The sequence below is a fragment of the Dendronephthya gigantea genome, unplaced genomic scaffold (genome assembly GCF_004324835.1).
Source record: "Dendronephthya gigantea isolate DGI-Jeju-01 unplaced genomic scaffold, DenGig_1.0 000057F, whole genome shotgun sequence".
In the NCBI taxonomy this organism is placed as follows: Eukaryota; Metazoa; Cnidaria; class Anthozoa; order Malacalcyonacea; family Nephtheidae; genus Dendronephthya; species Dendronephthya gigantea.
The window spans coordinates 1-18,783 of NW_021163067.1; the positions used below are offsets into that span (position 1 = coordinate 1).

Consider the following 18,783-nt stretch of genomic DNA (forward strand, 5'->3'; position numbering starts at 1 on the left):
TGTACTTTTAGTTTTCCCAAAAGAATATTTTTTAATTTTATCGAAAAATATTCATTGATCAAAAGCTCTTGTTTTGTCAAAGGCTATGACTACGTCCATACCACTTGGAAAGCACTGGTTCTCGTCTGATCACTAAAGTTAAAACAAGTCGGCGAAGTTAGACTTGGGTGGTGACCTCTTAGGAATACTTCGTGTTGTAGGCTCCTTTTGATTTAATAATAGAAAATTATTTCAATGTACTCATCAATTTTCCGAAAAGGAATTTTTTTTTTAATTTTATCCAAAAATATTCATAGATCAAAAGCTCTTGTTTTCTCAAAGGCGATGTCTACGTCCATACCACTTGGAAAGCACTGGTTCTCGTCTGATCACCAAAGTTAAAACAAGTCGGGCGAAGTTAGTACTTGGGTGGGTGACCTCTTAGGAATACTTCGTGTCGTAGGCTCCTTTTGATTTATTAATAGAAAATTATTTCAATGTACTCTTCAGTTTTCCCAAAGGGAATATTTAATCTAATTTTATCCAAAAATATTCATAGATCAAAAGCTCTTGTTTTTTCAAAGGCTATGTCTACGTCCATACCACTTGGAAAGCACTGGTTCTTTTCTGATCGCTAAAGTTAAAACAAGTCGAGCGAAGTTAGAACTTGGGTAGGTGACCTCTTAGGAATACTTCGTGTTGTAGGCTCCATTTGATTTAATAATAGAAAATTATTTCAATGTACTCATCAATTTTCCCAAAAGAAATATTTTTTTTAATTTTATTCAAAAATATTCATAGATCAAAATCTCTTGTTTTCTCAAAGGCGACGTCTAGGTCCATACCACTTGGAAATTACTGGTTCTCGTCTGATCACCAAAGTTAAAACAAATCGGGCGAAGTTAGTACTTGGGTGGGTGACCTCTTAGGAATACTTCGTGTCGTAGGCTCCTTTTGATTTATTAATAGAAAATTATTTCAATGTACTCATCAATTTTCCCAAAAGGAATATTTTTTTTAAATTTATCCAAAAGTATTCATAGATCAAAAGCTCTTGTTTTCTCAAAGGCGATGTCTACGTCCATACCACTTGGAAAGCACTGGTTCTCGTCTGATCACCAAAGTTAAAAGAAGTCGGGCGAAGTTAGTACTTGGGTGGGTGACCTCTTAGGAATACTTCGTGTCGTAGGCTCCTTTTGATTTATTAATAGAAAATTATTTCAATGTACTCATCAATTTGCCAAAAAGGAATATTTTTTTTAATTTTATCCAAAAATATTCATAGATCAAAACCTGTTGTTTTCTCAAAGGCGATGTCTATGTCCATACCACTTTGAAAGCACTGGTTCTCGTCTGATCACCAAAGTTAAAACAAGTCGGGCGAAGTTAGTACTTGGGTCGGTGACCTCTTAGGAATACTCATCAATTTTCCCAAAAGGAATATTTTTTTTAATTTTATCCAAAAATATTCATAGATCAAAAGCTCTTGTTTTCTCAAAGGCGACGTCTACGACCATACCACTTGGAAATTACTGGTTCTCGTCTGATCACCAAATTTAAAATAAGTCGGGCGAAGTTAGTACTTGGGAGGGTGACCTCTTAGGAATACTTCGTGTCGTAGGCTCCTTTTGATTTATTAATAGAAAATTATTTCAATGTACTTTTCAGTTTTCCCAAAGGGAATATTTATTTAATTTTATCCAAAAATATTCATAGATCAAAAGCTCTTGTTTTCTCACAGGCTATGTCTACGTCCATACCACTTGGAAAGCACTGGTTCTCGTCTAATCACCAAAGTTAAAACATGTCGGGCGAAGTTAGTACTTGGGTGGGTGACCTCTTAGGAATACTACTTGTCGTAGGCTCCTTTTGATTTATTAATAGAAAATTATTTCAATGTACTCATCAATTTGCCCAAAAGGAATATTTTTTTTAATTTTATCCAAAAATATTCATAGATCAAAACCTGTTGTTTTCTCAAAGGCGATGTCTACGTCCATACCACTTTGAAAGCACTGGTTCTCGTCTGATCACCAAAGTTAAAACAAGTCGGGCGAAGTTAGTACTTGGGTGGGTGACCTCTTAGGAATACTCATCAATTTTCCCAAAAGGAATATTTTTTTTAATTTATCCAAAAATATTCATAGATCAAAAGCTCTTGTTTTCTCAAAGGCGACGTCTACGTCCATACCACTTGGAAATTACTGGTTCTCGTCTGATCACCAAATTTAAAACAAGTCGGGCGAAGTTAGTACTTGGGAGGGTGACCTCTTAGGAATACTTCGTGTCTTAGGCTCCCTTTGATTTATTAATAGAAAATTATTTCAATGTACTTTTCAGTTTTCCCAAAGGAATATTTAATTTAATTTTATCCAAAAATATTCATTGATCAAAAGCTCTTGTTTTCTCAAAGGCTATGACTACGTCCATACCACTTGGAAAGCACTGGTTCTCGTCTGATCACTAAAGTTAAAACAAGTCGAGCGAAGTTAGAACTTGGGTAGGTGACCTCTTAGGAATACTTCGTGTTGTAGGCTCCTTTTGATTTAATAATAGAAAATTATTTCAATGTACTCATCAATTTTCCGAAAAGGAATTTTTTTTTTATTTTATCCAAAAATATTCATAGATCAAAAGCTCTTGTTGTCTCAAAGGCGATGTCTACGTCCATACCACTTGGAAAGCACTGGTTCTCGTCTGATCACCAAATTTAAAACAAGTCGGGCGAAGTTAGTACTTGGGTGGGTGACCTCTTAGGAATACTTCGTGTCGTAGGCTCCTTTTGATTTATTAATAGAAAATTATTTCAATGTACTCTTCAGTTTTCCCAAAGGGAATATTTAATCTAATTTTATCCAAAAATATTCATAGATCAAAAGCTCTTGTTTTCTCAAAGGCGACGTCTACGTCTATACCACTTGGAAATTACTGGTTCTCGTCTGATCACCAAATTTAAAACAAGTCGGGCGAAGTTAGTACTTGGGAGGGTAACCTCTTAGGAATACTTCGTGTCGTAGGCTCCCTTTGATTTATTAATAGAAAATTATTTCAATGTACTTTTCAGTTTTCCCAAAGGGAATGTTTAATTTAATTTTATCGAAAAATATTCATTGATCAAAAGCTCTTGTTTTGTCAAAGGCTATGACTACGTCCATACCACTTGGAAAGCACTGGTTCTCGTCTGATCACCAAAGTTAAAACAAGTCGGGCGAAGTTAGAACTTGGGTAGGTGACCTCTTAGGAATACTTCGTGTTGTAGGCTCCTTTTGATTTAATAATAGAAAATTATTTCAATGTACTCATCAATTTTCCCAAAAGGAATATTTTTTTTAATTTTATCCAAAAATATTCATAGATCAAAAGCTCTTGTTTTCTCAAAGGCGATGTCTACGTCCATACCACTTGGAAAGCACTGGTTCTCGTCTGATCACCAAATTAAAACAAGTCGGCGAAGTTAGTACTTGGGTGAGTGACCTCTTAGGAATACTTCGTGTCGTAGGCTCCTTTTGATTTATTAATAGAAAATTATTTCAATGTACTCTTCAGTTTTCCCAAAGGGAATATTTAATTTAATTTTATCCAAAAATATTCATAGATCAAAAGCTCTTCTTTTTTCAAAGGCTATGTCTACGTCCATACAACTTGGAAAGCACTGGTTCTTTTCTGATCGCTAAAGTTAAAACAAGTCGAGCGAAGTTAGAACTTGGGTAGGTGACCTCTTAGGAATACTTCGTGTTGTAGGCTCCTTTTGATTTAATAATAGAAAATTATTTCAATGTACTCATCAATTTTCCCAAAAGGAATATTTTTTTAATTTTATTCAAAAATATTCATAGATCAAAAGCTCTTGTTTTCTCAAAGGCGACGTCTAGGTCCATACCACTTGGAAATTACTGGTTCTCGTCTGATCACCAAAGTTAAAACAAATCGGGCGAAGTTAGTACTTGGGTGGGTGACCTCTTAGGAATACTTCGTGTCGTAGGCTCCTTTTGATTTATTAATAGAAAATTATTTCAATATACACATCAATTTTCCCAAAAGGAATATTTTTTTTAATTTTATCCAAAAATATTCATAGATCAAAACCTGTTGTTTTCTCAAAGGCGATATCTACGTCCATACCATTTGGAAAGCACTGGTTCTCGTCTGATCACCAAAGTTAAAACAAATCGGGCGAAGTTAGTACTTGGGTGGGTGACCTCTTAGGAATACTTCGTGTCGTAGGCTCCTTTTGATTTAATAATAGAAAATTATTTCAATGTACTCATCAATTTTCCCAAAAGGAATATTTTTTTAAATTTTATCCAAAAATATTCATAGATCAAAACCTGTTGTTTTCTCAAAGGCGATGTCTACGTCCATACCACTTGGAAAGCACTGGTTCTCGTCTGATCACCAAATTTAAAACATGTCGGGCGAAGTTAGTACTTGGGTGGGTGACCTCTTAGGAATACTTCGTGTCGTAGGCTCCTTTTGATTTATTAATAGAAAATTATTTCAATGTACTCATCAATTTTCCGAAAAGGAATTTTTTTTTTAATTTTATCCAAAAATATTCATAGATCAAAAGCTCTTGTTGTTTCAAAGGCGATGTCTACGTCCATACCACTTGGAAAGCACTGGTTCTCGTCTGATCACCAAATTTAAAACAAGTCGGGCGAAGTTAGTACTTGGGAGGGTGACCTCTTAGGAATACTTCGTGTCGTAGGCTCCTTTTGATTTATTAATAGAAAATTATTTCAATGTACTCTTCAGTTTTCCCAAAGGGAATATTTAATTTAATTTTATCAAAAAATATTCATAGATCAAAAGCTCTTGTTTTCTCAAAGACTATGTCTACGTCCATACCACTTGGAAAGCACTGGTTCTCGTCTGATCACCAAAGTTAAAACAAGTCGAGCGAAGTTAGAACTTGGGTAGGTGACCTCTTAGGAATACTTCGTGTTGTAGGCTCCTTTTGATTTAATAATAGAAAGTTATTTCAATGTACTCATCAATTTTCCCAAAACGAATATTTTTTTTAATTTTATCCAAAAATATTCATAGATCAAAAGCTCTTGTTTTCTCGAAGGCGTCGTCTACGTCCATACCACTTGGAAATTACTGGTTCTCGTCTGATCACCAAAGTTAAAACAAGTCGGGCGAAGTTAGTACTTGGGTGGGTGACCTCTTAGGAATACTTCGTGTCGTAGGCTCCTTTTGATTTATTAATAAAAAAATATTTCAATGTACTCATCAATTTTCCCAAAAGGAATATTTTTTTTAATTTTATCCAAAAATATTCATAAATCAAAAGCTCATGTTTTCTCAAAAACGATGTCTACGTCCATACCACTTGGTAAGCACTGGTTCTCGTCTAATCACCAAAGTTAAAACATGTCGGGCGAAGTTAGTACTTGGGTGGGTGACCTCTTAGGAATACTTCCTGTCGTAGGCTTCTTTTAATTTATTAATAGAAAATTATTTCAAAGTACTCATCAATTTTCCTAAAAGGAATATTTTTTTTAATTTTATCCAAAAATATTCATAGATCAAAACCTGTTGTTTTCTCAAAGGCGATGTCTACGTCCATGCCACTTTGAAAGCACTGGTTCTCGTCTGATCACCAAAGTTAAAACAAGTCGGGCGAAGTTAGTACTTGGGTGGGTGACCTCTTAGGAAAACTCATCAAATTTCCCAAAAGGAATATTTTTTTTAATTTTATCCAAAAATATTCATAGATCAAAAGCTCTTGTTTTCTCAAAGGCGACGTCTACGTCCATACCTCTTGGAAATTACTGGTTCTCGTCTGATCACCAAATTTAAAACAAGTCGGGCGAAGTTAGTACTTGGGTGGGTGACCTCTTAGGAATACTTCGTGTCGTAGGCTCCTTTTGATTTATTAATAGAAAATTATTTCAATGTACTCTTCAGTTTTCCCAAAGGGAATATTTAATTTAATTTAATCCAAAAATATTCATAGATCAAAAGCTCTTGTTTTCTCAAAGGCTATGTCTACGTCCATACCACTTGGAAAGCACTGGTTCTCGTCTGATCACCAAAGTTAAAACAAGTCGTGCGAAGTTAGAACTTGGGTAGGTGACCTCTTAGGAATACTTCGTGTTGTAGGCTCCTTTTGATTTAATAATAGAAAATTATTTCAATGTACTCATCAATTTTCCCAAAAGGAATATTTTTTTTAATTTTATCCAAAAATATTCATAGATCAAAAGCTCTTGTTTTCTCAAAGGCGTCGTCTACGTCCATACCACTTGGAAATTACTGGTTTTCGTCTGATCACCAAAGTTAAAGCAAGTCGGGCGAAGTTAGTACTTGGGTGGGTGACCTCTTAAGAATACTTCGTGTCGTAGGCTCCTTTTGATTTTTTAATACAAAATTATTTCAATGTACTCATCAATTTTCCCAAAAGGAATATTTTTTTTAATTTTATCCAAAAATATTCATAAATCAAAAGCTCTTGTTTTCTCAAAGGCGATGTCTACGTCCATACCACTTGGAAAGCACTGGTTCTCGTCTAATCACCAAAGTTAAAACATGTCGGGCGAAGTTAGTACTTGGGTGGGTGACCTCTTAGGAATACTTCGTGTCGTAGGCTTCTTTTGATTTATTAATAGAAAATTATTTCAATGTACTCATCAATTTTCCCAAAAGGAATATTTTTTTTAATTTTATCCAAATATATTCATAGATCAAAACCTGTTGTTTTCTCAAAGGCGATGTCTACGTCCATACCACTTGGAAAGCACTGGTTCTCGTCTGATCACCAAAGTTAACACAAATCGGGCGAAGTTAGTACTTGGGTGGGTGACCTCTTAGGAATACTTCGTGTCGTAGGCTCCTTTTGATTTATTAATAGAAAATTATTTCAATGTACTCATCAATTTCCCCAAAAGGAATATTTTTTTCAATTTTATCCAAAAATATTCATAGATCAAAACCTGTTGTTTTCTCAAAGGCGATGTCTACATCCATACCACTTTGAAAGCACTGGTTCTCGTCTGATCACCAAAGTTAAAACAAGTCAGGCGAAGTTAGTACTTGGGTGGGTGACCTCTTAGGAATACTCATCAATTTTCCCAAAAAGAATATTTTTTTTAATTTTATCCAAAAATATTCATAGATCAAAAGCTCTTGTTTTCTCAAAGGCGACGTCTACGTCCATACCACTTGGAAATTACTGGTTCTCGTCTGATCACCAAATTTAAAACAAGTCGGGCGAAGTTAGTACTTGGGTGGGTGACCTCTTCGAAATACTTCGTGTCGTAGGCTCCTTTTGATATTTTAATAGAAAATTATTTCAATGTACTCTTCAGTTTTCCAAAAGGGAATATTTAATTTAATTTTATCCAAAAATATTCATAGATCAAAAGCTCTTGTTTTCTCAAAGGCTATGTCTACGTCCATACCACTTGGAAAGCACTGGTTCTCGTCTGATCACCAAAGTTAAAACAAGTCGGGCGAAGTTAGTACTTGGGTGGGTGACCTCTTAGGAATATTTCGTGTCGTAGGCTCCTTTTTTATTTATTAATAGAAAATTATTTCAATGTACTCTTCAGTTTTCCCAAAGGGAATATTTAATTTAATTTTATCCAAAAATATTCATAGATCAAAAGCTCTTTTTTTCTCAAAGGCGATGTCTACCTCCATACCACTTGGAAAAAACTGGTTCTCGTCTGATCACCAAAGTTAAAACATGTCGGGCGAAGTTAGTACTTGGGTGGGTGACCTCTTAGGAATACTTCGTGTCGTAGGCTTCTTTTTATTTATTAATAGAAAATTATTTCAATGTACTCATCAATTTTCCCAAAAGGAATATTTTTTTTAATTTTATCCAAAAATATTCATAGATCAAAACCTGTTGTTTTCTCAAAGGCGATGTCTACGTCCATACCACTTGGAAAGCACTGGTTCTCGTCTGATCACCAAAGTTAAAACAAATCGGGCGAAGTTAGTACTTGGGTGGGTGACCTCTTAGGAATACTTCGTCTCGTAGGCTCCTTTTGATTTAACAATAGTAAATTATTTCAATGTACTTATCAATTTTCCCAAAAGGAATATTTTTTTTAATTTTATCCAAAAATATTCATAGATCAAAACCTGTTGTTTTCTCAAAGGCGATGTCTACGTCCATACCACTTGGAAAGCACTGGTTCTCGTCTGATCACCAAAGTTAAAACAAGTCGGGCGAAGTTAGTACTTGGGTGGGTGACCTCTTAGGAATACTTCGTGTCGTAGGCTCCTTTGATTTATTAATAGAAAATTATTTCAATGTACTCATCAATTTTCCCAAAAGAATATTTTTTTTAATTTATCAAAAATTTCATAGATCAAAAGCTCTTTTTCTCAAACGATGTCTACGTCCATACCACTTGGAAAGCACTGGTTCTCGTCTGATCACCAATGTTAAAACAAGTCGGGCGAAGTTAGTACTTGGGTGGGTGACCTCTTAGGAATACTTCGTGTCGTAGGCTCCTTTTGATTTATTAATAGAAAATTATTTCAATGTACTCATCAATTTTCCCAAAAGGAATATTTTTTTTAATTTTATCCAAAAATATTCATAGATCAAAAGCTCTTTTTTCTCAAAGGCGATGTCTACGTCCATACCACTTGGAAAGCACTGGTTCTCGTCTGATCACCAAAGTTAAAACAAGTCGGGCGAAGTTAGTACTTGGGTGGGTGACCTCTTAGGAATACTTCGTGTCGTAGGCTCCTTTTGATTTATTAATAGAAAATTATTTCAATATACTCATCAATTTTCCCAAAAGGAATATTTTTTTAATTTCCAAAAATATTCAGATCAAAAGCTCTTGTTTTTGAAAGGCGATGTCTACGTCCATACCACTTGGAAAGCACTGGTTCTCGTCTGATCACCAAAGTTAAAACAAGTCGGGCGAAGTTAGTACTTGGGTGGGTGACCTCTTAGGAATACTTCGTGTCGTAGGCTCCTTTTGATTTATTAATAGAAAATTATTTCAATATACTCATCAATTTTCCCAAAAGGAATATTTTTTTAGATTTATCCAAAAATATTCATAGATCAAAAGCTCTTGTTTTCTGAAAGGCGATGTCTACGTCCATACCACTTGGAAAGCACTGGTTCTCGTCTGATCACCAAAGTTAAAACAAGTCGGGCGAAGTTAGTACTTGGGTGGGTGACCTCTTAGGAATACTTCGTTTCGTAGGCTCCTTTTGATTTATTAGTAGAAAATTATTTCAATGTACTCTTCAATTTTCCCAAAAGGAATATTTTTTTTAATTTATCCAAAAATATTCAAAGATGAAAAGCTCTTGTTTTCTCAAAGGCTATGTCTACGTCCATACCACTTGGAAAGCACTGGTTCTCGTCTGATCACCAAAGTTAAAACAAGTCGGGCGAAGTTAGTACTTGGGTGGGTGACCTCTTAGGAATACTTCGTGTCGTAGGCTCCTTTTGATTTATTAATAGAAAATTATTTCAATGTACTCATCAATTTTCCCAAAAGGAATATTTTTTTAATTTATCCAAAAATATTCATAATCAAAAGCTCTTGTTTTCTCAAGGGCGATGTCTACGTCCATACCACTTGGTAAGCACTGGTTCTCGTCTGATCACCAAAGTTAAAACAAGTCGGGCGAAGTTAGTATCTGGGTGGGTGACCTCTTAGGAATACTTCGTGTCGTAGGCTCCTTTTGATTTATTAATAGAAAATTATTTCAATGTACTCATCAATTTTCCCAAAAGGAATATTTTTTTTAATTTTATCCAAAAATATTCATAGATCAAAAGCTCTTGTTTCAAAGGCGATGTCTACGTCCATACCACTTGGAAAGCACTGGTTCTCGTCTGATCACCAAAGTTAAAACAAGTCGGGCGAAGTTAGTACTTGGGTGGGTGACCTCTTAGGAATACTTCGTGTCGTAGGCTCCTTTTGATTTATTAATAGAAAATTATTTCAATGTACTCATCAATTTTCCCAAAAGGAATATTTTTTTTAATTTTATCCAAAATATTCATAGATCAAAAGCTCTTGTTTCTCAAAGGCGATGTCTACGTCCATACCACTTGGAAAGCACTGGTTCTCGTCTGATCACCAAAGTTAAAACAAGTCGGGCGAAGTTAGTACTTGGGTGGGTGACCTCTTAGGAATACTTCGTGTCGTAGGCTCCTTTTGATTTATTAGTAGAAAATTATTTCAATGTACTCATCAATTTTCCCAAAAGGAATATTTTTTTTAATTTATCCAAAAATATTCATAGATCAAAAGCTCTTGTTTCTCAGGCGATGTCTACGTCCATACCACTTGGAAAGCACTGGTTCGTCTGATCACCAAAGTTAAAACAAGTCGGGCGAAGTTAGTACTTGGGTGGGTGACCTCTTAGGAATACTTCGTGTCGTAGGCTCCTTTTGATTTATTAATAGAAAATTATTTCAATGTACTCATCAATTTTCCCAAAAGGAATATTTTTTTATTTATTTAAAAATATTCATAGATCAAAAGCTCTTGTTTTCTGAAAGGCGATGTCTACGTCCATACCACTTGGAAAGCACTGGTTCTCGTCTGATCACCAAAGTTAAAACAAGTCGGGCGAAGTTAGTACTTGGGTGGGTGACCTCTTAGGAATACTTCGTGTCGTAGGCTCCTTTTGATTTATTAATAGAAAATTATTTCAATGTACTCATCAATTTTCCCAAAAGGAATATTTTTTTTAATTTTTCCAAAAATATTCATAGATCAAAAGCTCTTGTTTCTCTAAAGGCGATGTCTACGTCCATACCACTTGGAAAGCACTGGTCTCGTCTGATCACCAAAGTTAAAACAAGTCGGGCGAAGTTAGTACTTGGGTGGGTGACCTCTTAGGAATACTTCGTGTCGTAGGCTCCTTTTGATTTATTAATAGAAAATTATTTCAATGTACTTCATCAATTTTTCCCAAAAGGAATATTTTTTTTAATTATCCAAAAATATTCATGATCAAAAGCTCTTGTTTTCGAAAGGCGATGTCTACGTCCATACCACTTGGAAAGCACTGGTTCTCGTCTGATCACCAAAGTTAAAACAAGTCGGGCGAAGTTAGTACTTGGGTGGGTGACCTCTTAGGAATACTTCGTGTCGTAGGCTCCTTTTGATTTATTAATAGAAAATTATTTCAATGTACTTCATCAATTTTCCCAAAAGGAATATTTTTTTTTATTTTATCCAAAAATATTTATAGATCAGAAGCTCTTCTTTTCTCAAGGGCGATGTCTACGTCCATACCACTTGGTAAGCACTGGTTCTCGTCTGATCACCAAAGTTAAAAAAAGTCGGGCGAAGTTAGTACTTGGGTGGGTGACCTCTTAGGAATACTTCGTGTCGTAGGCTCCTTTTGATTTATTAATAGAAAATTATTTCAATGTACTTCATCAATTTTCCCAAAAGGAATATTTTTTTTTATTTTATCCAAAAATATTCATAGATCAAAAGTTCTTGTTTTCTGAAAGGCGATGTCTACGTCCATACCACTTTGGAAAGCCGGTTCTCGTCTGATCACCAAAGTTAAAAAAAATCGGGCGAAGTTAGTACTTGGGTGGGTGACCTCTTGGGAATACTTCGTGTCGTAGGCTCCTTTTGATTTATTAATAGAAAATTATTTCAATATACTCATCAATTTTCCCAAAAGGAATATTTTTTTTAATTTATCCAAAAATATTCATAGATCAAAGCTCTTGTTTTCTCAAGGCGATGTCTACGTCCATACCATTTGGAAAGCACTGGTTCTCGTCTGATCACCAAAGTTAAAAAAAGTCGGGCGAAGTTAGTACCTGGGTGGGTGACCTCTTAGGAATACTTCGTGTCGTAGGCTCCTTTTGATTTATTAAATGAAAATAACTTCAATGTACTTCATCAATTTTCCCAAAAGGAATATTTTTTTTTAATTTATTCAAAAATATTCATAGATCAAAAGTTCTTGTTTTCTGAAAGGCGATGTCTACGTCCATACCACTTGGAAAGCACTGGTTCTCGTCTGATCACCAAAGTTAAAAAAAATCGGGCGAAGTTAGTACTTGGGTGGGTGACCTCTTAGGAATACTTCGTGTCGTAGGCTCCTTTTGATTTATTAATAGAAAATTATTTCAATGTACTCATCAATTTTCCCAAAAGGAATATTTTTTTAGATTTATCCAAAAATATTCATAGATCAAAAGCTTTTGTTTTCTCAAAGGCGATGTCTACGTCCATACCACTTGGAAAGCACTGGTTCTCGTCTGATCACCAAAGTTAAAACAAGTCGGGCGAAGTTAGTACTTGGGTGGGTGATCTCTTAGGAATACTTCGTGTCGTAGGCTCCTTTTGATTTATTAATAGAAAATTATTTCAATGTACATCATCAATTTTCCCAAAAGGAATATTTTTTTTAATTTTATCCAAAAATATTCATAGATCAAAAGCTCTTGTTTTCTCAAAGGCGATGTCTACGTCCATACCACTTGGAAAGCACTGGTCTCGTCTGATCACCAAAGTTAAAACAAGTCGGGCGAAGTTAGTACTTGGGTGGGTGACCTCTTAGGAATACTTCGTGTCGTAGGCTCCTTTTGATCTATTAATAGAAAATTTTTCAATGCACTTGATCAATTTTCCCAAAAGGAATATTTTTTTATTTTATCCAAAAATATTCATAGATCTAAAGCTTTTGTTTTCTCTAAGGCGACGTCTATGTCCATACCACTTGGAAAGCACTGGTTCTCGTCTGATCACCACAGTTAAAACAAGTCGGGCGAAGTTAGTACTTGGATGGGTGACCTCTTTGGAATACTTCGTGTCGTAGGCTCCTTTTGATTTATTAATAGAAAATTATTTCAATGTACTCATCAATTTTCCCAAAAGGAATATTTTTTTAGATTTATCCAAAAATATTCATAGATCAAAAGCTTTTGTTTTCTCAAAGGCGACATCTACGTCCATACCACTTGAAAAGCACTGGTTCTTGTCTGATCACCAAATTAAAACAAGTCGGCGAAGTTAGTACTTGGGTGGGTGACCTCTTGGAATACTTCGTGTCGTAGGCTCCTTTTGATTTATTAATAGAAAATTATTTCAATGTACTCATCAATTTTCCCAAAAGGAATATTTTTTTTAATTTTATCCAAAAATATTCATAGATCAAAAGCTCTTTTTTCTCAAAGGCGATGTCTACGTCCATACCACTTGGAAAGCACTGGTTCTCGTCTGATCACCAAAGTTAAAACAAGTCGGTGAAGTTAGTACTTGGGTGGGTGACCTCTTAGGAATACTTCGTGTCGTAGGCTCCTTTTGATTTATTAATAGAAAATTATTTCAATGTACTTCATCAATTTTCCCAAAAGGAATATTTTTTTAATTTTATCCAAAAATATTCACAGATCAAAAGCTCTTGTTTTCTGAAAGGCGATGTCTACGTCCATACCACTTGGAAAGCACTGGTTCTCGTCTGATCACCAAAGTTAAAACAAGTCGGGCGAAGTTAGTACTTGGGTGGGTGACCTCTTAGGAATACTTCGTGTCGTAGGCTCCTTTTGATTTATTAATAGAAAATTATTTCAATGTACTCATCAATTTTCCCAGAAGGAATATTTTTTTAGATTTATCCAAAAATTCTCATAGATCAAAAGCTCTTTTTTTCTGAAAGGCGACGTCTACGTCCATACCACTTGGGAAGCACTGGTTCTCGTCTGATCACCAAAGTTAAAACAAGTCGGGCGAAGTTAGTACTTGGGTGGGTGACCTCTTAGGAATACTTCGTGTCGTAGGCTCCTTTTGATTTATTAATAGAAAATTATTTCAATGTTCTTCATCAATTTTCCCAAAAGGAATATTTTTTTAATTTTATTCAAAAATATTTACAGATCAAAAGCTCTTGTTTTCTGAAAGGCGATGTCTACGTCCATACCACTTGGAAAGCACTGGTTCTCGTCTGATCACCAAAGTTAAAACAAGTCGGGCGAAGTTAGTACTTGGGTGGGTGACCTCTTAGGAATACTTCGTGTCGTAGGCTCCTTTTGATTTATTAATAGAAAATTATTTCAATGTACTTTATCAATTTTCCCAAAAGGAATATTTTTTTTAATTTTATCCAAAAATATTCATAGATCAAAAGCTCTTGTTTTCTCAAAGGCGATGTCTACGTCCATACCACTTGGAAAGCACTGGTTCTCGTCTGATCACCAAAGTTAAAACAAGTCGGGCGAAGTTAGTACTTGGGTGGGTGACCTCTTAGGAATACCTTGTGTCGTAGGCTCCTTTTGATTTATCAATAGAAAATTATTTCAATGTACTTCATCAATTTTCCCAAAAGGAATATTTTTTTTTTTATCTATTTGATCAGCAAACCAGTGCTTACCCCTTGGAAAGCACTGGTTCTCGTCTGATCACCAAAGTTAAAACAAGTCGGGCGAAGTTAGTACTTGGGTGGGTGACTTCTTAGGAATACTTCGTGTCGTAGGCTCCTTTTGATTTATTAATAGAAAATTATTTCAATGTACTTCATCAATTTTCCCAAAAGGAATATTTTTTTAATTTTATCCAAAAATATTCATAGATCAAAAGCTCTTGTTTTCTCAAAGGCGATGTCTACGTCCATACCACTTGGAAAGCACTGGTTCTCGTCTGATCACCAAAGTTAAAACAAGTCGGGCGAAGTTAGTACTTGGGTGGTGACCTCTTAGGAATACTTCGTGTCGTAGGCTCCTTTTGATTTAAATAGAAAATTATTTCAATGTACTTCATCAATTTTCCCAAAAGGAATATTTTTTTAATTTTATCCAAAAATATTTAGATCAAAAGCTCTTGTTTTCAAAGGCGATGTCTACGTCCATACCACTTGGAAAGCACTGGTTCTCGTCTGATCACCAAAGTTAAAACAAGTCGGGCGAAGTTAGTACTTGGGTGGGTGACCTCTTAGGAATTCGTGTCGTAGGCTCCTTTTGATTTATTAATAGAAAATTATTTTAATGTATTTCATCAATTTTCCCAAAAGGAATATTTTTTTTAATTTTATCCAAAATATTCATAGATGAAAAGCTCTTGTTTTCTGAAAGGCGATGTCTACGTCCATACCACTTGGAAAGCACTGGTTCTCGTCTGATCACCAAAGTTAAAACAAGTCGGGCGAAGTTAGTACTTGGGTGGGTGACCTCTTAGGAATACTTCGTGTCGTAGGCTCCTTTTGATTTAAATAGAAAATTATTTCAATGTACTCATCAATTTTCCCAAAAGGAATATTTTTTTTAATTTATCCAAAAATATTCATAGATCAAAAGCTCTTGTTTTTCTGAAAGGCGATGTCTACGTCCATACCACTTGGAAAGCACTGGTTCTCGTCTGATCACCAAAGTTAAAACAAGTCGGGCGAAGTTAGTACTTGGGTGGGTGACCTCTTAGGAATACTTCGTGTCGTAGGCTCCTTTTGATTTATTAATAAAAAATTATTTCAATGTACTCATCAATTTTCCCAAAAGAATATTTTTTTAATTTTATCCAAAAATATTCATAGATCAAAAGCTCTTGTTTTCTCAAAGGCGATGTCTACGTCCATACCACTTGGAAAGCACTGGTCCTCGTCTGATCACCAAAGTTGAAACAAGTCGGGCGAAGTTAGTACCTGGGTGGGTGACCTGTTAGGAATACTTCGTGTCGTAGGCTCCTTTTGATTTATTAATAGAAAATTATTTCAATGTACTTCATCAATTTTCCCAAAAGGAATATTTTTTTAATTTTATCCAAAAATATTAGATCAAAAGCTCTTGTTTTCTATAAGGCGATGTCTACGTCCATACCACTTGGAAAGCACTGGTTTTCGTCTGATCACCAAAGTTAAAACAAGTCGGGCGAAGTTAGTACTTGGGTGGGTGACCTCTTAGGAATACTTCGTGTCGTAGGCTCCTTTTGATTTATTAATAGAAAATTATTTCAATGTACTCATCAATTTTCCCAAAAGGAATATTTTTTTTAATTTTATCCAAAAATATTCATAGATCAAAAGCTCTTGTTTTCTCAAAGGCGATGTCTACGTCCATACCACTTGGAAAGCACTGGTTCTCGTCTGATCACCAAAGTTAAAACAAGTCGGGCGAAGTTAGTACTTTGGTGGGTGACCTCTTAGGAATACTTCGTGTCGTAGGCTCCTTTTGATTTATTAATAGAAAATTATTTCAATGTACTTCATCAATTTTCCCAAAAGGAATATTTTTTTTAATTTTATCCAAAAATATTCATAGATCAAAAGCTCTTGTTTTCTCAAAGGCGATGTCTACGTCCATACCACTTGGAAAGCACTGGTTCTCGTCTGATCACCAAAGTTAAAACAAGTCGGGCGAAGTTAGTACTTGGGTGGGTGACCTCTTAGGAATACTTCGTGTCGTAGGCTCCTTTTGATTTATTAATAGAAAATTATTTCAATGTACTCATCAATTTTCCCAAAAAATATTTTTTTAATTTTATCCAAAATATTCAAGATCAAAAGCTCTTGTTTTCTCAAAGGCGATGTCTACGTCCATACCACTTGGAAAGCACTGGTTCTCGTCTGATCACCAAAGTTAAAACAAGTCGGGCGAAGTTAGTACTTGGGTGGGTGACCTCTTAGGAATACTTCGTGTCGTAGGCTCCTTTTGATTTATTAATAGAAAATTATTTCAATGTACTCATCAATTTTCCCAAAAGGAATATTTTTTTAATTTTATCCAAAAATTTCATAGATCAAAAGCTCTTGTTTTCTCAAAGGCGATGTCTACGTCCATACCACTTGGAAAGCACTGGTTCTAGTCTGATCACCAAAGTTAAAACAAGTCGGGCGAAGTTAGTACTTGGGTGGGTGACCTCTTAGGAATATTTCATGTCGTAGGCTCCTTTTGATTTATTTCAATAGAAAATTATTTTAATGTAATTCATCAATTTTCCCAAAAGGAATATTTTTTTTAATTTATCCAAAATATTCAGATCAAAAGCTCTTGTTTTCTCAAAGGCGATGTCTACGTCCATACCACTTGGAAAGCACTGGTTCTCGTCTGATCACCAAAGTTAAAACAAGTCGGGCGAAGTTAGTACTTGGGTGGGTGACCTCTTAGGAATACTTCGTGTCGTAGGCTCCTTTTGATTTATTAATAGAAAATTATTTCAATGTACTCATCAATTTTCCCAAAAGGAATATTTTTTTTAATTTTATCCAAAAATATTCATAGATCAAAAGCTCTTGTTTTCTCAAAGGCGATGTCTACGTCCATACCACTTGGAAAGCACTGGTTCTCGTCTGATCACCAAAGTTAAAACAAGTCGGGCGAAGTTAGTACTTGGGTGGGTGACCTCTTAGGAATACTTCGTGTCGTAGGCTCCTTTTGATTTATTAATAGAAAATTATTTCAATGTACTCATCAATTTTCCCAAAAGGAATATTTTTTTTAATTTTATCCAAAAATATTCATAGATCAAAAGCTCTTGTTTTCTGAAAGGCGATGTCTACGTCCATACCACTTGGAAAGCACTGGTTCTCGTCTGATCACCAAAGTTAAAACAAGTCGGGCGAAGTTAGTACTTGGGTGGGTGACCTCTTAGGAATACTTCGTGTCGTAGGCTCCTTTTGATTTATTAATAGAAAATTATTTCAATGTACTTCATCAATTTTCCCAAAAGGAATATTTTTTTTAATTTTATCCAAAAATATTCATAGATCAAAAGCTCTTTTTTCTCAAAGGCGATGTCTACGTCCATACCACTTGGAAAGCACTGGTTCTCGTCTGATCACCAAAGTTAAAACAAGTCGGGCGGTCAGGGGTTAGTACTTGTGGGTGACCTCTTAGGAATACTTCGTGTCGTAGGCTCCTTTTGATTTATTAATAGAAAATTATTTCAATGTACTCATCAATTTTCCCAAAAGGAATATTTTTTTAATTTTATCCAAAAATATTCATAGATCAAAAGCTCTTGTTTTCTCAAAGGCGATGTCTACGTCCATACCACTTGGAAAGCACTGGTTCTCGTCTGATCACCAAAGTTAAAACAAGTCGGGCGAAGTTAGTACTTGGGTGGGTGACCTCTTAGGAATACTTCGTGTCGTAGGCTCCTTTTGATTTATTAATAGAAAATTATTTCAATGTACTCATCAATTTTCCCAAAAGGAATATTTTTTTAATTTATCCAAAAATTTCATAGATCAAAAGCTTTGTTTTCTCAAAGGCGATGTCTACGTCCATACCACTTGGAAAGCACTGTTCTCGTCTGATCACCAAAGTTAAAACAAGTCGGGCGAAGTTAGTACTTGGGTGGGTGACCTCTTAGGAATACTTCGTGTCGTAGGCTCCTTTTGATTTATTAAGAAAATTATTTAAGTACTTCATTAATTTTCCCAAAAGGAATATTTTTTTTTATTTTATCCAAAAATATTCATAGATCAAAAGTTCTTGTTTTCTCAAAGGCGATGTCTACGTCCATATCACTTGGAAAGCACTGGTTCTCGTCTGATCACCAAAGTCAAAACAAGTCGGGCGAAGTTAGTACTTGGGTGGGTGACATCTTAGGAATACTTCGTGTAGTAGGCTCCTTTTGATTTATCAATAAAAAATTTTTCAATGCACTTGATCAATTTTCCCAAAAGGAATATTTTTTTTATTTTATCCAAAAATATTCATAGATCAAAAGCTTTTGTTTTCTCAAAGGCGACGTCTACGTCCATACCACTTGGAAAGCACTGGTTCTCGTCTGATCACCAAAGTTAAAACAAGTCGGGCGAAGTTAGTACTTGGGTGGGTGACCTCTTAGGAATACTTCGTGTCGTAGGCTCATTTTGATTTATTCATAGAAAATTATTTCAATG

The 18,783-nt window shown here is 35.2% G+C and overlaps 41 non-coding genes and 33 pseudogenes across 41 annotated transcripts; all 74 read left to right on the top strand.

Moving 5' to 3' along the window:
* The first annotated feature begins 87 nt into the window (after positions 1-87).
* On the top strand, positions 88-203 carry LOC114529664 (annotated as a pseudogene).
* Positions 204-326: 123 nt separating this feature from the next.
* LOC114529670 lies at positions 327-445 on the top strand. Its single transcript, XR_003687667.1, has one exon. It is a non-coding gene; the product is annotated as a 5S ribosomal RNA (ribosomal RNA).
* A 123-nt stretch (positions 446-568) lies between these two features.
* Positions 569-687, top strand: LOC114529661 (annotated as a pseudogene).
* Positions 688-810: 123 nt separating this feature from the next.
* LOC114529636 lies at positions 811-929 on the top strand (annotated as a pseudogene).
* Positions 930-1,052: 123 nt separating this feature from the next.
* On the top strand, positions 1,053-1,171 carry LOC114529695. Its single transcript, XR_003687691.1, has one exon. It is a non-coding gene; the product is annotated as a 5S ribosomal RNA (ribosomal RNA).
* Positions 1,172-1,484: 313 nt separating this feature from the next.
* LOC114529623 lies at positions 1,485-1,603 on the top strand (annotated as a pseudogene).
* Positions 1,604-1,725: 122 nt separating this feature from the next.
* Positions 1,726-1,844, top strand: LOC114529639 (annotated as a pseudogene).
* Positions 1,845-2,156: 312 nt separating this feature from the next.
* Positions 2,157-2,275, top strand: LOC114529645 (annotated as a pseudogene).
* Positions 2,276-2,397: 122 nt separating this feature from the next.
* LOC114529655 lies at positions 2,398-2,516 on the top strand (annotated as a pseudogene).
* A 122-nt stretch (positions 2,517-2,638) lies between these two features.
* Positions 2,639-2,757, top strand: LOC114529702. Its single transcript, XR_003687698.1, has one exon. It is a non-coding gene; the product is annotated as a 5S ribosomal RNA (ribosomal RNA).
* A 123-nt stretch (positions 2,758-2,880) lies between these two features.
* Positions 2,881-2,999, top strand: LOC114529642 (annotated as a pseudogene).
* Positions 3,000-3,122: 123 nt separating this feature from the next.
* Positions 3,123-3,241, top strand: LOC114529640 (annotated as a pseudogene).
* Positions 3,242-3,364: 123 nt separating this feature from the next.
* On the top strand, positions 3,365-3,481 carry LOC114529660 (annotated as a pseudogene).
* Positions 3,482-3,845: 364 nt separating this feature from the next.
* On the top strand, positions 3,846-3,964 carry LOC114529637 (annotated as a pseudogene).
* Positions 3,965-4,087: 123 nt separating this feature from the next.
* LOC114529691 lies at positions 4,088-4,206 on the top strand. The gene has a single exon (XR_003687687.1). It is a non-coding gene; the product is annotated as a 5S ribosomal RNA (ribosomal RNA).
* Positions 4,207-4,329: 123 nt separating this feature from the next.
* On the top strand, positions 4,330-4,448 carry LOC114529607. Its single transcript, XR_003687654.1, has one exon. It is a non-coding gene; the product is annotated as a 5S ribosomal RNA (ribosomal RNA).
* A 123-nt stretch (positions 4,449-4,571) lies between these two features.
* On the top strand, positions 4,572-4,690 carry LOC114529613 (annotated as a pseudogene).
* A 123-nt stretch (positions 4,691-4,813) lies between these two features.
* Positions 4,814-4,932, top strand: LOC114529649 (annotated as a pseudogene).
* Positions 4,933-5,055: 123 nt separating this feature from the next.
* Positions 5,056-5,174, top strand: LOC114529697. The gene has a single exon (XR_003687693.1). It is a non-coding gene; the product is annotated as a 5S ribosomal RNA (ribosomal RNA).
* A 123-nt stretch (positions 5,175-5,297) lies between these two features.
* Positions 5,298-5,416, top strand: LOC114529644 (annotated as a pseudogene).
* Positions 5,417-5,729: 313 nt separating this feature from the next.
* Positions 5,730-5,848, top strand: LOC114529609. Its single transcript, XR_003687656.1, has one exon. It is a non-coding gene; the product is annotated as a 5S ribosomal RNA (ribosomal RNA).
* Positions 5,849-5,971: 123 nt separating this feature from the next.
* LOC114529652 lies at positions 5,972-6,090 on the top strand (annotated as a pseudogene).
* A 123-nt stretch (positions 6,091-6,213) lies between these two features.
* LOC114529617 lies at positions 6,214-6,332 on the top strand (annotated as a pseudogene).
* Positions 6,333-6,455: 123 nt separating this feature from the next.
* Positions 6,456-6,574, top strand: LOC114529606. The gene has a single exon (XR_003687653.1). It is a non-coding gene; the product is annotated as a 5S ribosomal RNA (ribosomal RNA).
* A 123-nt stretch (positions 6,575-6,697) lies between these two features.
* On the top strand, positions 6,698-6,816 carry LOC114529705. The gene has a single exon (XR_003687701.1). It is a non-coding gene; the product is annotated as a 5S ribosomal RNA (ribosomal RNA).
* A 313-nt stretch (positions 6,817-7,129) lies between these two features.
* On the top strand, positions 7,130-7,248 carry LOC114529631 (annotated as a pseudogene).
* A 123-nt stretch (positions 7,249-7,371) lies between these two features.
* On the top strand, positions 7,372-7,490 carry LOC114529683. Its single transcript, XR_003687679.1, has one exon. It is a non-coding gene; the product is annotated as a 5S ribosomal RNA (ribosomal RNA).
* A 124-nt stretch (positions 7,491-7,614) lies between these two features.
* On the top strand, positions 7,615-7,733 carry LOC114529630 (annotated as a pseudogene).
* A 123-nt stretch (positions 7,734-7,856) lies between these two features.
* LOC114529619 lies at positions 7,857-7,975 on the top strand (annotated as a pseudogene).
* Positions 7,976-8,098: 123 nt separating this feature from the next.
* On the top strand, positions 8,099-8,217 carry LOC114529682. The gene has a single exon (XR_003687678.1). It is a non-coding gene; the product is annotated as a 5S ribosomal RNA (ribosomal RNA).
* Positions 8,218-8,331: 114 nt separating this feature from the next.
* LOC114529692 lies at positions 8,332-8,450 on the top strand. Its single transcript, XR_003687688.1, has one exon. It is a non-coding gene; the product is annotated as a 5S ribosomal RNA (ribosomal RNA).
* Positions 8,451-8,572: 122 nt separating this feature from the next.
* LOC114529693 lies at positions 8,573-8,691 on the top strand. The gene has a single exon (XR_003687689.1). It is a non-coding gene; the product is annotated as a 5S ribosomal RNA (ribosomal RNA).
* Positions 8,692-8,807: 116 nt separating this feature from the next.
* On the top strand, positions 8,808-8,926 carry LOC114529704. Its single transcript, XR_003687700.1, has one exon. It is a non-coding gene; the product is annotated as a 5S ribosomal RNA (ribosomal RNA).
* A 122-nt stretch (positions 8,927-9,048) lies between these two features.
* On the top strand, positions 9,049-9,167 carry LOC114529698. The gene has a single exon (XR_003687694.1). It is a non-coding gene; the product is annotated as a 5S ribosomal RNA (ribosomal RNA).
* A 122-nt stretch (positions 9,168-9,289) lies between these two features.
* LOC114529611 lies at positions 9,290-9,408 on the top strand. The gene has a single exon (XR_003687657.1). It is a non-coding gene; the product is annotated as a 5S ribosomal RNA (ribosomal RNA).
* A 120-nt stretch (positions 9,409-9,528) lies between these two features.
* On the top strand, positions 9,529-9,647 carry LOC114529700. The gene has a single exon (XR_003687696.1). It is a non-coding gene; the product is annotated as a 5S ribosomal RNA (ribosomal RNA).
* Positions 9,648-9,767: 120 nt separating this feature from the next.
* On the top strand, positions 9,768-9,886 carry LOC114529622. Its single transcript, XR_003687658.1, has one exon. It is a non-coding gene; the product is annotated as a 5S ribosomal RNA (ribosomal RNA).
* Positions 9,887-10,007: 121 nt separating this feature from the next.
* LOC114529634 lies at positions 10,008-10,126 on the top strand. Its single transcript, XR_003687659.1, has one exon. It is a non-coding gene; the product is annotated as a 5S ribosomal RNA (ribosomal RNA).
* Positions 10,127-10,245: 119 nt separating this feature from the next.
* Positions 10,246-10,362, top strand: LOC114529618 (annotated as a pseudogene).
* A 120-nt stretch (positions 10,363-10,482) lies between these two features.
* LOC114529646 lies at positions 10,483-10,601 on the top strand. The gene has a single exon (XR_003687660.1). It is a non-coding gene; the product is annotated as a 5S ribosomal RNA (ribosomal RNA).
* A 122-nt stretch (positions 10,602-10,723) lies between these two features.
* LOC114529615 lies at positions 10,724-10,841 on the top strand (annotated as a pseudogene).
* Positions 10,842-10,962: 121 nt separating this feature from the next.
* On the top strand, positions 10,963-11,081 carry LOC114529658. The gene has a single exon (XR_003687661.1). It is a non-coding gene; the product is annotated as a 5S ribosomal RNA (ribosomal RNA).
* Positions 11,082-11,205: 124 nt separating this feature from the next.
* On the top strand, positions 11,206-11,324 carry LOC114529701. The gene has a single exon (XR_003687697.1). It is a non-coding gene; the product is annotated as a 5S ribosomal RNA (ribosomal RNA).
* A 124-nt stretch (positions 11,325-11,448) lies between these two features.
* On the top strand, positions 11,449-11,566 carry LOC114529643 (annotated as a pseudogene).
* Positions 11,567-11,686: 120 nt separating this feature from the next.
* Positions 11,687-11,805, top strand: LOC114529708. The gene has a single exon (XR_003687704.1). It is a non-coding gene; the product is annotated as a 5S ribosomal RNA (ribosomal RNA).
* A 124-nt stretch (positions 11,806-11,929) lies between these two features.
* Positions 11,930-12,048, top strand: LOC114529612 (annotated as a pseudogene).
* A 122-nt stretch (positions 12,049-12,170) lies between these two features.
* LOC114529687 lies at positions 12,171-12,289 on the top strand. The gene has a single exon (XR_003687683.1). It is a non-coding gene; the product is annotated as a 5S ribosomal RNA (ribosomal RNA).
* A 124-nt stretch (positions 12,290-12,413) lies between these two features.
* Positions 12,414-12,531, top strand: LOC114529616 (annotated as a pseudogene).
* A 121-nt stretch (positions 12,532-12,652) lies between these two features.
* Positions 12,653-12,771, top strand: LOC114529689. Its single transcript, XR_003687685.1, has one exon. It is a non-coding gene; the product is annotated as a 5S ribosomal RNA (ribosomal RNA).
* A 122-nt stretch (positions 12,772-12,893) lies between these two features.
* Positions 12,894-13,009, top strand: LOC114529663 (annotated as a pseudogene).
* Positions 13,010-13,131: 122 nt separating this feature from the next.
* On the top strand, positions 13,132-13,249 carry LOC114529633 (annotated as a pseudogene).
* A 123-nt stretch (positions 13,250-13,372) lies between these two features.
* Positions 13,373-13,491, top strand: LOC114529665. The gene has a single exon (XR_003687662.1). It is a non-coding gene; the product is annotated as a 5S ribosomal RNA (ribosomal RNA).
* Positions 13,492-13,613: 122 nt separating this feature from the next.
* Positions 13,614-13,732, top strand: LOC114529680. Its single transcript, XR_003687676.1, has one exon. It is a non-coding gene; the product is annotated as a 5S ribosomal RNA (ribosomal RNA).
* A 123-nt stretch (positions 13,733-13,855) lies between these two features.
* LOC114529666 lies at positions 13,856-13,974 on the top strand. The gene has a single exon (XR_003687663.1). It is a non-coding gene; the product is annotated as a 5S ribosomal RNA (ribosomal RNA).
* Positions 13,975-14,098: 124 nt separating this feature from the next.
* LOC114529699 lies at positions 14,099-14,217 on the top strand. Its single transcript, XR_003687695.1, has one exon. It is a non-coding gene; the product is annotated as a 5S ribosomal RNA (ribosomal RNA).
* Positions 14,218-14,307: 90 nt separating this feature from the next.
* LOC114529656 lies at positions 14,308-14,424 on the top strand (annotated as a pseudogene).
* A 123-nt stretch (positions 14,425-14,547) lies between these two features.
* LOC114529709 lies at positions 14,548-14,665 on the top strand. The gene has a single exon (XR_003687705.1). It is a non-coding gene; the product is annotated as a 5S ribosomal RNA (ribosomal RNA).
* Positions 14,666-14,782: 117 nt separating this feature from the next.
* Positions 14,783-14,898, top strand: LOC114529632 (annotated as a pseudogene).
* A 123-nt stretch (positions 14,899-15,021) lies between these two features.
* Positions 15,022-15,140, top strand: LOC114529667. Its single transcript, XR_003687664.1, has one exon. It is a non-coding gene; the product is annotated as a 5S ribosomal RNA (ribosomal RNA).
* Positions 15,141-15,261: 121 nt separating this feature from the next.
* On the top strand, positions 15,262-15,380 carry LOC114529668. The gene has a single exon (XR_003687665.1). It is a non-coding gene; the product is annotated as a 5S ribosomal RNA (ribosomal RNA).
* A 121-nt stretch (positions 15,381-15,501) lies between these two features.
* Positions 15,502-15,620, top strand: LOC114529638 (annotated as a pseudogene).
* Positions 15,621-15,740: 120 nt separating this feature from the next.
* Positions 15,741-15,859, top strand: LOC114529685. The gene has a single exon (XR_003687681.1). It is a non-coding gene; the product is annotated as a 5S ribosomal RNA (ribosomal RNA).
* Positions 15,860-15,982: 123 nt separating this feature from the next.
* Positions 15,983-16,101, top strand: LOC114529681. The gene has a single exon (XR_003687677.1). It is a non-coding gene; the product is annotated as a 5S ribosomal RNA (ribosomal RNA).
* A 124-nt stretch (positions 16,102-16,225) lies between these two features.
* Positions 16,226-16,344, top strand: LOC114529669. Its single transcript, XR_003687666.1, has one exon. It is a non-coding gene; the product is annotated as a 5S ribosomal RNA (ribosomal RNA).
* A 118-nt stretch (positions 16,345-16,462) lies between these two features.
* LOC114529671 lies at positions 16,463-16,581 on the top strand. The gene has a single exon (XR_003687668.1). It is a non-coding gene; the product is annotated as a 5S ribosomal RNA (ribosomal RNA).
* Positions 16,582-16,702: 121 nt separating this feature from the next.
* LOC114529628 lies at positions 16,703-16,821 on the top strand (annotated as a pseudogene).
* A 122-nt stretch (positions 16,822-16,943) lies between these two features.
* Positions 16,944-17,062, top strand: LOC114529672. The gene has a single exon (XR_003687669.1). It is a non-coding gene; the product is annotated as a 5S ribosomal RNA (ribosomal RNA).
* Positions 17,063-17,185: 123 nt separating this feature from the next.
* LOC114529674 lies at positions 17,186-17,304 on the top strand. Its single transcript, XR_003687670.1, has one exon. It is a non-coding gene; the product is annotated as a 5S ribosomal RNA (ribosomal RNA).
* Positions 17,305-17,427: 123 nt separating this feature from the next.
* On the top strand, positions 17,428-17,546 carry LOC114529675. The gene has a single exon (XR_003687671.1). It is a non-coding gene; the product is annotated as a 5S ribosomal RNA (ribosomal RNA).
* Positions 17,547-17,669: 123 nt separating this feature from the next.
* LOC114529659 lies at positions 17,670-17,791 on the top strand (annotated as a pseudogene).
* A 122-nt stretch (positions 17,792-17,913) lies between these two features.
* On the top strand, positions 17,914-18,032 carry LOC114529676. Its single transcript, XR_003687672.1, has one exon. It is a non-coding gene; the product is annotated as a 5S ribosomal RNA (ribosomal RNA).
* A 119-nt stretch (positions 18,033-18,151) lies between these two features.
* On the top strand, positions 18,152-18,269 carry LOC114529627 (annotated as a pseudogene).
* Positions 18,270-18,389: 120 nt separating this feature from the next.
* Positions 18,390-18,508, top strand: LOC114529650 (annotated as a pseudogene).
* A 122-nt stretch (positions 18,509-18,630) lies between these two features.
* On the top strand, positions 18,631-18,749 carry LOC114529677. The gene has a single exon (XR_003687673.1). It is a non-coding gene; the product is annotated as a 5S ribosomal RNA (ribosomal RNA).
* Positions 18,750-18,783: the final 34 nt, after the last annotated feature.